Raw genomic sequence first — 15134 nt, forward strand, 5'->3', positions numbered from 1 at the left:
CAATAGCAGTGGTAACTTTAAATTTTAAACTTGATTTTCTCGAAATAACGTTTTTTCAAAAATGGTTTTTCCGTGACCACAACTGCTGAAAAACCACTCAACCGATGTTCTTAAATTTTTTTCAATTGATCGTAATTAATTTTTCTCGTACCTTAACAATTCCTTTTTTTGCATACATTTTTGTTTGGTAGATGAGAATTTTTAATACAATTTTTAAAGCTTAAAACAGTGATTTTTTTTTAGGAAAAACGTTCCCGAATGCAGGAAAGAATTATTATCTATTCATCTAATCGTTAAGGTACGAGGAATACTCATATACTAATGGATTTTTTTGATTTTTTGGATCTTAGTTGATCTATTGGTCCTCAATCGTGATCACCGCAAACCTCTTAAATAAAAAAGGGTATCGGGGAAATAGCTATAATGCCGCCAATTATCAATATATTTTCATAAACTTATGCTTGTTTATTTCACTGAAAAATGTGCTACCAAAACACTGTAAGTTTGATGTAATGAAATCATTGCCTTTACGTAAATTCAAACTTTTTTGACATTTTTCGCATAAAAAGGTATGTAACCTCTTAAGGGGTTGTATACAAAGTTGGAGAAAATTTATTGAATATTCTGAAAGTAAACACTTTTTAAAATATCTGTAGGAAATTTCATCCAGATCGAAGCGCCAGATTTTAAATTACAGCCCTTTGCAGCGCGCTGGTTTTTCCACGATTGAAGTTAACACAAAACTTTAAACGCAATTATATCGGAATGAAATTTTTTGCAAAGTACCGTTGCGGTGACCGTGATATCTTAAAAATTATTCATTAGAATTTTATAATTTTTTTGATTATTTGTATTTACATTATTGTATACAAGTTATGCCGTCATTACAAGAGCCTGTTTGGATGGATTTTCACTGATCTACATTCTATTTAAACTTAATGGGTCAATATGAAGCGGGCACTCACAAATACCTATAAAAGTCGAAAATGTATCCAATATATTTAAACTGCCTAAATATACGTATAAAACTGCCCTAAAAATGTTTTTTAATTACTACATACAATATTTGACGCGACTCAACGCGTTAGCTTGACTGATCCATAGGTCTATTCTGATTTTATAACATGTAATCGATGAAAAATCAACTAAAATTTTGTATTGTCAGATGAATCTTGACGACGCAGTTTTCTGTTACATGGTAAAATTCTTTTTCTTGGCTGCGAAATATTTTCAGTGTTGTCCCCTGCATTTTGGGTTTTTTTTGGTATTCCATCCTTTTGCATGACCGTACAAGTCCATACAGCCACGGATACTGCTTTTCACTCTAGGATGTTCTTGTTTGTTTCTTGTATTTACGAGCCTCTTTGGTATAGGTACGTTTGCATTTGTTTCTTTATTGGTGTTTCTGGTTGTTGTATTGGAGTCACTAGGCGAAATCGTTGTGACTTCGCTGTTCGTGTGTTGGCAGCGCATGACTATTTGTTGTTGTTCATTGTAGTATTTTGAAAATTTGTCTGGATATATAATTAGCCTATAGGAATCTGACCGGGGTTACGGACATGGTGTAGGTGGCTTCCGTGATGATAAGCTCCATTTCTCCTTTTTTAATTGTTCCATCTCGTAAACTGAATGTTTAATAGTTTGTCAAAAAAAACCAGAGTACCGGCTCTTTTATCTTTTGCGGTTTACTCATTTTACTGCACAGTCGGGGGCAATGATACTATAGTCTTTACGCGAACGGAGGTCTTAGCGGATACTATAGTGTTTGTGCAGTGGATAAGCAGCAAAGCGGTAGGTAGGTAGTATTGAATGCTTGATTTACTGGTACATATAGCGGAGAAATTTTTATCTTGTGCTCTGCGCAATATGAGCAGGTATACTGAATTTGGTATGTTAGTACTTAAATAAAAGGCAACAGTTTGAATTTTTATTGTTTGTATTGCAAACATCATCAAGCTTAAAATATTATTTGGTTATTTCATTATGTCTCGAAAGTGGTGCATTGAGAAGAACGAGAGGGATTCTGGGTTTTTTATGTTTTGTGATTTTTCCTACTTTGCACCAGCCTACAATCAAAGGCCAACCATTGAAAAAATGTAAATGTAGAAGCCTATTACTAGTGTACAATTGTTATGTGCTAGTCGTATGTGTGTCTGTGTATCTGTGACAGCTGGGTCAGGGAATGGATGCAGAACTGGTGTATATGATAGAACATTGGGTAATTAATTACCTTGTGAGCATTTTTTTTCTTCCTAGGATTTCTTGGTCCCTTTCCGGTGGTCAATTCAAGCCAGTGCTGTGCAATCTCAAGATGGTCTTTAAATTATGACGGTAAATATAAAATGACCGTAACACACCACAAAAGACCGTCATTTCATTTCCATTTTCTTCACATAGTGTTTCAATTAACCATCTCTCACAGAAGCCGTGCGAGAGAGCTCATTGAAATGACAGATATGTTGAGTACCATTTATTTTGTATTGGAGTGGTTAGCAAAATACTATCAATGTACTGCATTCAGGCAGCATGCGATGCATTGTTGGGTTTTTTTCTCTTCACTTCTCTGTTTCTTTTATGCAATTCTATTAGTAGGAAACCGCTCTTTTGTTAATACTAGTTCATTGTCGGTAATAAAATGACCGCTATAACCACATTTATGCTTTAAATAAAATGATGGTCATTTTCCGTTCATCTCAATGATGATTCCAACTAGTGAGAGATTAACAGAAAAACCGTCTTACTGTTTCCAATTCATTGGAATGAGAACCGGAGATCAATATAAGCATCGCTTACTGCTTTGAGTGTTTTAGCACTTATAAATTTACATGCGCGGTCTATGTAAGCATTAACCCACCATTCGCGCGGTCATGAATCGGTCTCGTCAGAAAGTCTCTTCGCTCGGTCCTAGCAACCTAGATTCATGCCTTCAGTTGGACCAATCAAAGAAATTATGTTTATAGGCACTAAACAACACATGGCGACATGACCGGGAACTCTAGTGATATGAGAGGAAACTTACTATCTTTTTTCACACTGAAAATTAAATATCAGAATCACAATTCTCGCACGATCATTGAAGAATACGCGCAAATATGCAAATAGTTGCATGGTTATAAAACCGAATTTCTGCAAACGAAATTACACACACGCGACAAACAATTTACTATAGAAACGCTCTAGCCCACGCGATCGAGCATGTTAACTTACAAGCGCTCGTGTTCTTCGCGATGATACACAAAGAGGAACATGCAATATCGACCATCCACACACAACTACGCCCAAAATTTGGCAAGCACAAATACACCCCAATGATTTAGTGAACACTATGGCATTTATAATCTGTTTAAAGGGGTATCAAGCGCGCACGGACAAATGCTCATTCGAGGTGCCAGCACTAGCAGGTTTGAGTTAGGGTTGCGGTACCGGTAATTCCGGTACCGAAAATCCCGGAAATACCGACCCATTTTTGGTACCGTAATACCGGTACTGAACAAAAGCCAGTACCGGTATTTTTGGTACGATACAATTTTTTTATGAAAAATAGGTGGACTCTACAGGGGGACCTGTTTCAAAATATCGATCTACAAGATGACTTTTGATTATATTAATTACCTTCAAGATAAATCGTTGAGCTTTGTGGGGGAATGAGGTGGGGCCATCATCATAATAATTCTAGAAGTTAAACATTACTAGCTCCCGTTGTACTGAACGGTATATTTAAATTCCTGCACTATTTTGTCGAAATTAAATTTTAACGATCTTGTACTAAATTTCAAAATATTCACATCTAGTTTAAGAGGGCAAAAATTTGCTGATTTTTTTTATTAGCGAAATTCTGATTGGTTTCCATTATTTACTGGGTGGCGCGTAAAAAGACTATGGTCTAAGTCATGTCTGTATTTGGTTTGCTCTTTAACCTTTATCTATAAAAGAACGAACAGCGATTTATTAGCTACAATTTTAGACTTGGCGAGCTGCTTCGAATGGGGTGATTTGTAATTATTGGTGATCGGAAAAATCAGCAGAACTCTATAGTTTACAGGAAAGCAAGGAGCCTTGGTATGCATTAGAGAATAGTAGGCAAACGACATAAAGGTCGAAACTAATTTACAAAAAAGCAAGAGAGGAAATGTGAGCAACCTGCCATTCCCGCTTTGATTTACTGTTGTTAGTAGTGTTTCTTATATTTACCTTCTGTTGAAGTCGACGAAAGCCGCACCGCTTAGTAGATATAGATTTCAAAGTGGCCTAGATTTCGAAATAAAAGATGGTGCCGCATACGAAAAATATCTTCTGTGAAATGAGTGAATGAGTCAGTCGAAAAATATCTTCTGTGAGTCATGCCATTCCGAAGCAATTAAAAGCAAAAAACATGTTTTTTTTTTGATCAGCACAAATCAATCATCTAAGAATAAGGTCATCAGTTTGAGTATTCAATTTCACTTTGAAGCTTTTTTTGAATTTTTTGAAAAAAATCTTCGAGTACCGGTACTTTACCGGTACTGAGGGCTTCAGTACCATAGTACCGGTTCTCGCCAAAAAGGGTTGGTACTGCGAACCCTAGTTTGAGTGCGTCGCATTGAAAATACCTGCGTTTTTTAATGTAATTAAAGTAACTAATGAAAGTTAGTAAAACTACTTCTGTTGTACTTAATATGATACTTGTGATTAAGGTCTTTGTACAAGAATTGAAATTATTTTAAGTACATAAAAGCGACACATAAAATATTTTGCATATTTAAAATATAAATGATCTGTATACATAAAAACTTTCCAGTAATCAAATTACAGTCAATTTGTCTTTTTAAATATTGTAGGTACTTAATGTACTTTATGGTACTGAACGGTACTTAAAGCAACTAAGTACGCCTTGTAGCACTGCGTCGTATTAAATGTTTAGTTCTAATTTCTCAACAATATGAAGTTGTTTAGGCAACTAATTTGTAAGAAGATTTATGAGCTACAGGGCGTCTCCACATTGGTACACTCAGGTTTTTTTTACGCGGGGGATACGAGCCGCGTAAATGAAAACCGCGTAAATGAAAACCGCGTAAATTTCAAAATCCGCGTAAATGAAAACCGCGTAAATTTCAAAATCCGCGTAAATGAAAACCGCGTAAATTTCAAAATCCGCGTAAATGAAAACCGCGTAAATTTCAAAATCTGCGTAAATGAAAACCGCGTAAATTTCAAAATCCGCGTAAATGAAGACCACTTAAATTTAAGAATCCGCGATAAAGGGAACCTCATTGATGGATACCGCGTAAATTCCAAAATCCGCGTAAATGAAAACCGCGTAAATTTCAAAAACCGCGTAAATGAAAACCGCGTAAATTTCAAAATCCGCGTAAATGAAAACCGCGTAAATTTCAAAATCCGCGTAAATGAAAACCGCGTAAATTTCAAAATCCGCGTAAAAAAAAACCGCGTAAAAAAATACCGCGCAAAAAAAAACCGCGTAAAAAAAAACTTGAGTGTATTTTCAATAACATAGATATAAAAACTTTTTGTGCAAAAAATGCACAAGATGAGGCCTGCCTCTTGAAACGACACTATATTTTCAGTCAGATTCATGATAAGTGACCCATGGGAGACCATCTCATAAATTTTACGGTGTATAAAAATAAATTACTGATATTATTGTAATCCAGAAATGCTGTGTAACGATTATTACATGGGTGGAAATCATGGATCGAACAAAATACAATAAAGGGCTTTCCGTCATTAAGTTATATTTCTACCACTTTTAGGTTTTCATCGATTTTTACAAAATCTCCAAACTGTATTTAGACAACCTGCGTTGTGCAGCAATTGCTTTATTCGAAGAAACAACTCAGCACACACACTCTGGGTTATAGAGAGCGTTGCAGGATTAATTTTCAACAAGTAGTTTTCAGATTCACCAGATTTTAGCCCGATGGATTATTCTGTAAAGTGAATATTCTAAAAAAACGGGAAAGCGTAGAAGTTCGAAAACATTCGGTGGCTGACTGGAATCAAATTTCAATGATATTTCGTTAAAGAACGCAAGAAAAAAATTTCGAATGAATTGAAAATTTTGATGTAAATCTGACGTAGGGTAAAAGTTCCCTAATTCATCTTAACCACCTCTATTTATCCAACCCATTTGAACACATTAGTTAGAAAAGTGTATGCTATTTCTGCTCAACGCATTAGCTTAAATGGCAGGATGTATAGGGTGCGTTGTAGTCGACTTTTCACTTCGTTCAAACGCGAGTATATTACATTTTCCAGGCTAGATTTCTCATTGTATTACTTCTTAGGAACGAAGCAAAGATGGTGAAACCTATTTAAGAGTAATCCAGTGACAGTTGGTCAGGCTATCAGCGAAACAGTGTAGCATCCTGACTAATGAGATGAATAGGGGCTCATATATCCTATATTGAATTTATTCGATGAATTGTGATCCGACAAGGAGATATTCTTATGTCATTTTCGCTTGAGGCAGAAACTAATTCAGTTTCGGACCTAACTGCTGTCAAACCGTTTGTTTGAAGCCAGTTTCGAACCTAGGTTATGCGCCACTGAACTGAAAACCGGGTTGGGCTCTAACCTGAAATATATTTCGGGTTCGCTCACACCATCGCTGTTTTGCGAGAACCCAGCTCAGTTTAATTAAAAACGTATGTTTGAAGCAACTAACTGGGTTAGTTTCTAGGTTCTCAATCGAAAACGATATTAGTTTCAGAATTATCGTCGTACAAGCCCCGTAATTGCTCTGTATTGGTTCCGAAGTCTGGTAAAATAAAGTCGTTATACCGCAATGGGATTATTGTAGTACAAAAAAGGCTTGAACCAGGCTGATAAGTCGGTACTATTTAACACTTTTACATAACAGGTGAAGTTATTTCGTCACCAACGAATGAAATCTCACTTGAAAAGGAATTCGAAATATGTAAGCATACACAAATAACATCACTTCCTTCACATTAGAATTCCGAACACCTTCGTGTGCAATAATTTCCCGATTCCGTTGAACACAACTGAAATACGGTTCTTCTATACACTGGCGTTGCATTGCAGACTACGTGTTAGATCCAGCAGCGGAGTAAGTATATATTAAGTTTATTTTGGGATACTCATCATCGGCCGCCAGCAAAATCAACGGCAATGCGCAGAGACTATCCGGCATTACTATCAAACGTAACATAAATATAAGTACGAAGAGACGAATGATATACGACCGTGGAAAGGAATTTGACTACCTACAGCTCTACAGATGCAGCAGGTTGGTTAAGTTCGATTCCGCGTGTGAACAGTTTCGATCGAACTATGTCTCTAGTTGATTTGTATAGACCATGTGAATGTAGGTAATCTAACAAACGAAATATTCAAAGGTTGCATGCATGGCTTCTTGCCTCGAGGCCTTGAAATCGAATAACATGACATGGGCGTTTTCGTTCCGGGTAGTGATGTCAATGCATGACCGTTTGTAACGTGATACCAATTGAGTATTCCACTCAACGGTCAGTATACTCCGAAACCGGGAGAGTTGCAGATACAACCCACGCACAAACTCCAACCTACTTTTCGTAGGGTTGCCGCCGGCTAGATAATCAGTTCCGATAACATTGTTCTCGCGGTATACGGTTCTAAATTCAATGAAATCGTGAGGTGACTTGTTGAGCACGAATAAAAGGTTCGGCTATAGGTTGATTCACTCTTTCTGTGATAATGCCCACGATAGCGATCAACAAACAGCCGACCAATTTCCTCTGAGATGCTAAACCGACCAGACCACTCGACGGAAAAATGCAACGTCATAAAGCGGGAGAAGAAATTGTCTGTCTGTATCATTGTTTTTTTATTGCCTGCACAATCTCGTTGATTATCATAATGAAGTACATGTATAAGGGCAACGAAATGACGACATGATGCTGCATTATAGGCTGACATATGTGAAGTTATTTTTTTGTAATACTCTCATATATAACATGTGTGTGTATCAAAATGGATCTAAGTTGGACGGTTTCTGTTTTAACCCGGCCCGGCTTATTCATGAAGTTGTAGATTATTACCATCCGCTGCAAGCGACAAGAGTACATATGACTACATTGACTGAAAAGCGCACGATGGTGTATTTGATTGTTTGAGCAGCAAGTGTGAGGTTAGCTGGAAAGGTCAATCAAATAGAATGCCAAAGAGCTACCAGGTTGAATCCCCAAAGCCAGCGAAATGGATATATGAATCATTCGAGCTGTGCATTTACGTTATGTTTAAGTAATTTAATGTTTGAGACATCAAAAATGTCTATTGGAAATAGGTTATAATTTTTAGGTTTAGTCTAATGAAACATAATTACAGGGGGGTTATGAAAAGTGCTAAATTGAAATCAAGCATAATTATTGGAATATCCACCCAATAAAAATATGTGATATATTACAATCTACAGGTACAATATCATCATCATAATCCGGGTATCCGAATCATGACCGAATGTAATTTAGTATTCATGAACGCTCGCCGCACGCGCGTCTTCCTCAACTGCACACAGCCAGCGAGTACGGAGTCTGCTCTGAATTCAACAACTTAATCCAGATTTTCTGTTGAGCATAACTTTAACTGGTATCTTCCGGAATTCGTATTACATGTCCAACCCACTGTAGTCTACCGTGTTTTATCAGTATCGGTGTTTTGTATAGAGCAAGTATTGTGTTCGTCTGTAAGCTGCGAGACTACGGAAAGTTCTATTTACAGCCGCTACACGCCTTTTTAACTCGCGGTTAACATCGATATTACATATCACTCGTACCGTACCCCATCGATTTTCACCTCGGAAGAAACACCGTATGGCTGCCTCGTTATCGACCAGCTATATGTACTTTGTCTTGTCAGAGTAGTCAATGTGATTCTCGCTGTCTATCTTTTGAAAGATGAAAATGACTCTTCCACTGCTCTGCGATCAACAACGGTGATGTCGATGTTGTCTGCGAAGCCAAGAAGCATGTGCGATCTCGTGAAGAAGGATGCGTTCCATTGCACATCAGCTTTTCCGAATCTTCAAGCGGTGTGTTGAACAATACATTAGGGAATGCATTGCACTGCCTCATTTCGGATGTCTTTCCGGTTATTTTGACTATTTTTTCCTTCTTGTTTATTTGGTATGGCTCAATGCGTTAGTATAACTGAGCCGTGGATATTTTATGATTTTCACAATATGCAAAAATTAAAATTAACTTTCAAAATATCTGTGCATCGGGACTTGTTGACGCAGCTTGCTGCTGCGTGTTGAAATCCTCTTCGTTGGCGGTGAAACATTAGCTGCGTTGACTGCCGCTCCTTGGGGGTCATTCAGTCCGGCTTCTGTCGCGTTTTCGTTCACGTCCATGTCGTCATCGGTACTGCATTCATCATGCTCACGGTGGAATGTTCTTATTTGTTTCTTGTACCTACGGGTCGCTGTTGTAAATCTTTCTTCATCAGCATTTGACTCTTTATTGGTGGTGTTGGTTCGGAGACATTTGGTGTAATCGTTGTTACTTCGCTGTTGGTAATGGCAGTTGGTTTAATTGTACTAGGCCCGATCTTTGTTGAGCTGGTGTTTTGCAGTCGTTGGTTTTACAACCGGTTGTGGTTTAGCCTACGACGACTGTATACCGGCCTTGGTCGTAACAGATGGAATTTTCTTAGAAGCCTCTGCACAAGATTATCCGTGGTGTAGCGGCTGATCACAGTATTGGTACGTAGGAATCTTCCCTGGGTACGTGACCAGTGTTCGTTGAGAACATGAAATACCTTAAACTGATTTTCATGCGGTGGTCAAGTAGGAAGGAATAGGTTTTGTCGAACGCGTTCTCATCACACGAGCGCCGTTGCAAAGTCCTGGAAAGAAATTCCTTCAAGTATCGTCTTTAACACTATCCACCTCTCCGTATTTTGACTTAATGTATGTTCAATAGCGGCAGAACTAGTAGGTGGTGCCAGGTCATATAGCTTTTTTTAAATACTGCCATTATCTATGTATACTGGGATGCTGTATAAAATGGCGAAACAAATCCTGCTTGACTAATGTTTTGAACATAATCAGTACCGCATGACGTAGATGGTGGAATTGCACAGTATTAACTTCTGCTATGCTAATTGCTGTTTTGGGGGATTCTGCATGAAGCAATTGAGCTTCATGTTCACCTTCAACAATTGCTCCACTTGACGAAGCGATGGTCTTACCGAACTTTTAGAGAAGTCAACAGCAACACAGTTTGCCCACAACGGGGTATAAACTTGCTTTGCATTGTCATTCATTGTTTGTTCACGTTTTACATTCTAGATAGAAGGAATTAATTTTGCTTTTGCAAATAGAGGGGGTGAATTTGATTACATGCCATACTATAGCAGCCGAGCGATTTCTGGCTTCTGAACTGAGCAAGATGCGAAATCGGACTGATTTTGACGCATTCAGCGTCATACGAAACAGTTTAATCAGTTTTGTCAGAAAAAAATATTGAAGCACTATCTGCCACAGCTCGTATCGTTTCACTGAATCGTACGCCGCCTTGAAATCCACAAACAGATGGTGAGCGTACAAGTTGTATTCTTGGAGGGTAACCTGAATTTTGCGCAGGGTTAACATTTGGTTCGTTTTTAATTGTTCTTCTCGAAACCAGTTTCGGCATTCGCCTATAAAGGATTCAGCCCACGGGCGCAGTCTAACAGAACACGAAGACGAGAGAGTACCTTGTAGACGACATGGAGGATCGTTATGCCTCGGTACTTGTTACACTCGAGTTCGTGTTCTTCTTCAAGATAGAACTTCTGGGACCATCCAAAAAATCATCCGGATCACGCAGTGAATTGGTTTGTACAGACGGTCACCCCGACTTTTGGAAATTCGGGCGGGATTCTGTTCTTCCCAACGGCTTTACCGCGTTTCAGTTCCTTACGCCGATGAAGTTTTTTTTTGGCTACGCTTAGCTCACTGTATCGTTTCCTATTGTGACATATAGCCACTGCAACCATTCGGCTTGTGGCCTGGTTATTCTCGAGCCGTCGGTCTTTGTCACTTAGCAACGAACCAGTCGTTCCGTTGATTCCCACGAGTGCTACCTCGTGTACCTGAGTATACACATACCCTCTCAAATTCAAATTCATTCGAGCACGCGAAAAAAAATAATAATGAACTAATACCTTTTATGATGTCGACCTACTGTGCAACTTCTAGAAACGAAGAGGCATAAAAAGTCCGCTATTATTAAGTTCCATGGTTTACAGTTACTGAGCTAAGTAATGGCTCATATGAGCCTAATAACAATAATACCAACCCCCAAATAAGAATAAATATTTCTTGGTACAGTACATATGCAATTTAACTTTTAAGTACAAGAAACTACTTAGTAGCCACTAAGCTACTAAGACGCTGTTCGTTCTTTTATAGGTAAATATATAACTTAATACCGGCCCCAGACTAATTACGTCGACACACAGCGAAGAATGGAAACTAATCCGGACATCGCTTATGAAACATTCCAAAAAATAAGCCTTTTAATTTCGTTTATTTGACACGGCTCAATGCTTTAGCTTACAGGGGTCGTGGGTCTTTTATATAATAACAAGATATAAAAAAATCCATTTATTCCGAGCCTGTTAGATCCCGTATTCGTTTTCTCGCCCACTACCTCTTTAGGGTCATCCTTCTTTTTCTCGTTGTCGTTTACGTCCGTATCATTAACTTGACTACTGCATCGATACTCGCTATCAGTTACTCTTCTTAGCTTCATGCCCTTGCGGATCACGAGCGTGAACTCTCCATCCTTGGTGATAGATTCTCCACTAGTGGTATTGGTTGTTGAGTTTGAAGTGGTTAACCTTCCGGAAGTCGCCCAAATGGCGCACTGAGCGAACACTCGCTGGTGCCCTAAGACATTTTAGCTAGATTTTCAGAGCAGCGTGCACTCAGTGCACTAGCGCGACTGACGGAAGGTTAAGGCAGCTTTTGTAGTTGTCATTATTGCCTGAACAGCAACCACAAATTTGGCGACCGTTTGTGGTTCAGGTAAAGATACTGGAGGCTGGGTGCTGGCATTTCATTCTGGGACTGTGCATACCCCAGCGGTTTCAGGGCAGGGTTGTTTGTAACTGTCACGGAGTAGTGTGTCCTTGATATATACACAGAGTTCACTGTGTAATGGTATCATCCTCTTCTGTTTCATACTACAGGATAAGAGATAGATCGCCTGATTTCACTTCGATGTTTCCATTATCCATGTATAGAGGGATCTTGATTTTAGCTTTGACGTAAACAAGCAAGCGTTTTAAGTTGTTCTGCTGAATGCATCTTTTCGCCTAAGCGAATTTGTTGAAGGTTATCAGCACACGTGCCTGACATGCTGGAGTTGGATGAAGGTGACTTCCGAAAACCTAAGCTGCATTTTCAAGTTCAGCGAATGTTCCACATCACGCTGAGTATTTATGCAAAAAGGCCGGAAGTTAATGGCCACCGTGTTAGGCCGAATTATCGCGTATTGTTGATGATACTCAATCATCGTGATTCACCACTCAAGAAGAAAAGTAACGGTTGTTCTTCATACAATGCACACAAGTAACTGTTGTTTCGTTCGTTTTGCACTAGTTCCGATAGAAGCAAGAGCATACTGAGTATCGTGACAGATGTCTCTGGTGGTTGATGTAAAAACCTTGAAATTTAATATAAGATTTGTTAATTATTGCGTTGAAATAAAATATTCTCGTCCGCGTCTCTTATCACCTATTTTTATTAGGCGATTCATCAACAGTTTCTTTGAAAATGAGCCACCTTTGTCATGCGACTAATTTCTTTTCCGATCTTATTTTATTGCAAATAAGTAGTAATTTTCATTTTGCCATTTTTCAAATATTTTGTCGCATGTAATTTTAAATGCTCGTTGATTGGATGGTATTGTAAGAGAACACGTAACCGCCGGGTGATGCCATTCGGACTGACATTTCTTTGGACTGAGCAAACTAATATCTTTGTTTATTTAGTGTTTATTTGACCAACTAGGGAATTAATCCAAAGGCATCAATGTGCGTGGGGAATACGCCCGGTCTTGTCGGAGTGAATTGATAGCTGTTAAATTATGTATGAGGGTTGAGGATTGATAGCAACTTTTTCGGGACAATTTTCTTTTGGATGTTCCATTAAAGTAGACCGACATTTTGAAGGGTTCAATCCTCAACAAAACTTTGTAGCATCTCCAGTAGGTAAAACTAGAACACAACCTAATTAAGCCCACATTTCATGGAATTCTTGCATGGAATAGTAGTTTCCTTTACTTCGGATGTGTTCAATACTTCTCCTCAATCATAAAGGTCGCATCTAATTTCCGACCTGTCTTTTAAATCCTGTTCGACTAAATTTTCATTTGCATAATCAGATGCGCGACGGTCTGTGCTTTCTGATTCGAACTCATTCGAATGTTTTCCGGATCATCATATTCCATGCCCTGCCGATAAATCGAGCCGTACTTCCTGAATCTCTTTGACTTCTTCCGGTTTTTTCATACAACCCATCTATTAGACATTTTACGTCTTTCAAATCGCTGCAGAATATAGATGTTGTTCTGTTAGGTGTTTCAAAATGGATTGGTAGTAAAATGACAAAATTCATCAATAAACAACTGAAAGAATGAACCTTCCAAACGTTAGGGATGACCGCTTAAAAGAAACAATTTACTGCATGATCGGAAAATGTCATTTTTACAAGAAAGGTCATCAACTTCATTATAAGAATTATCGCGCCATATCGGTCCATGATAAATTTCGGGTTAAAACTTACGGCTTCGTGTGAATTTCAAGGCAGTGTACAATTCAGTGAAACAAAACGCTCTGGCGTTCCGATAAAACTAACTAAAGTGATTCGTACTGGACATAAATCAATCGTTATAATAGTCGCAGAGAATTAATGTGTAGAGATGCACTCTCTAATCAGTTTATCAACATAGCGACTGCGCGTTTGGGGGAGCCAATTAGGCGACTTTCGGGTGATCATATCCTTAACTCTTTCATGCCCAATTTTTTCAAGCGCACATGTAGTTCAAAATTATTTTTATTAAGGACTGCTGCTGTTAAGAAACACGAAAAACCAGTTTTGATAAAGATAGGTGCTCTCCTCGCAGTGTTAGAAGCTGCGAATGTTTATCTTCCGCTGCTCAATACAATTCTCCTAGAATATTTACAAAAGTCCAAATACATGGAAAAGATAGTCGAAAACAGTTTTAACTGATAGGTTTTATAAGTTTCAATTATATTTATTTATTTATTTATTTATTTCCATTTTTCATCTGACCCATGTTGGTCTACATGAAATTTAATGTTGTTGTATGGGAAAAGCCCATTTCAAGGTTCACTTCAGAAGCAGACCTCGAATGCGCGTAAAAACCCATAATCTTTTCGCATGTTTTTCCTACAATAACAATGAACTGACATTACAAATTAACAAAATTACATACAAGGTATACAGCATTTCAATAACATTACAGAAATATTTTCACATAATCTTATAAGCTAAGCCAATCTCCTAAGTCTATTCTTGAAAACATCACTAGAAACATAAAAATCGAAATGGTCATACACACTATTGAAAACATTACACATCGCCCTTATGGGTTCGTTCTGACCGTACTCGGTGCGCTGAAAGTCTAGTCTTAAAAAGTTACGCGATCTAAGGTTTCTGAGGGGTACGTTAATGTTGATTTGTGAGAGAATATCTGGGGCATCCATTTGGCCAGTCAATATTTTCCCAACAAATATCGCTCTGGATGTATTTCGGCTTTTTGCCAGAGTTTCCATATCGAGCAGACGACAGCGATCAATGTATGGTGGTAGCTCTATTGGGTTACGCCACGGCAAAGTTCTAAGAGCAAAGCGGAGGAATCTTGCTTGTACTGCTTCAATTCTGTTAGTCCAAATGCTCGTATAAGGACACCAAATGGCTGCGGAAGCTTCCAGGACAGACCGAACAAGTGAAAAATACAATGCCCGCAGACAATATGGATCAGTAAACTCGTTGGCGATTCTTATTATAAAGCCAAGGTTTCTATTTCCCTGCGCTATAACGTGAGAGTAATGGTTTCTGAATGTCAGTTGCGAGTCCAGGAGTACACCAAGGTCTCTGATAACTGACACTCTCTCTAGCAATT

At 38.4% G+C, this 15134-nt stretch overlaps 1 protein-coding gene across 4 annotated transcripts in view; it reads right to left on the reverse strand.

The window, feature by feature from the left end:
• The window catches only part of LOC131693664 (actin-binding LIM protein 2), a 61433-nt gene that overhangs the window by 19155 nt on the left and 27144 nt on the right, over positions 1-15134 (reverse strand). The window lies entirely within an intron of this gene.

Source organism: Topomyia yanbarensis, chromosome 3 (assembly GCF_030247195.1).
Source record: "Topomyia yanbarensis strain Yona2022 chromosome 3, ASM3024719v1, whole genome shotgun sequence".
NCBI lineage: Eukaryota > Metazoa > Arthropoda > Insecta > Diptera > Culicidae > Topomyia > Topomyia yanbarensis.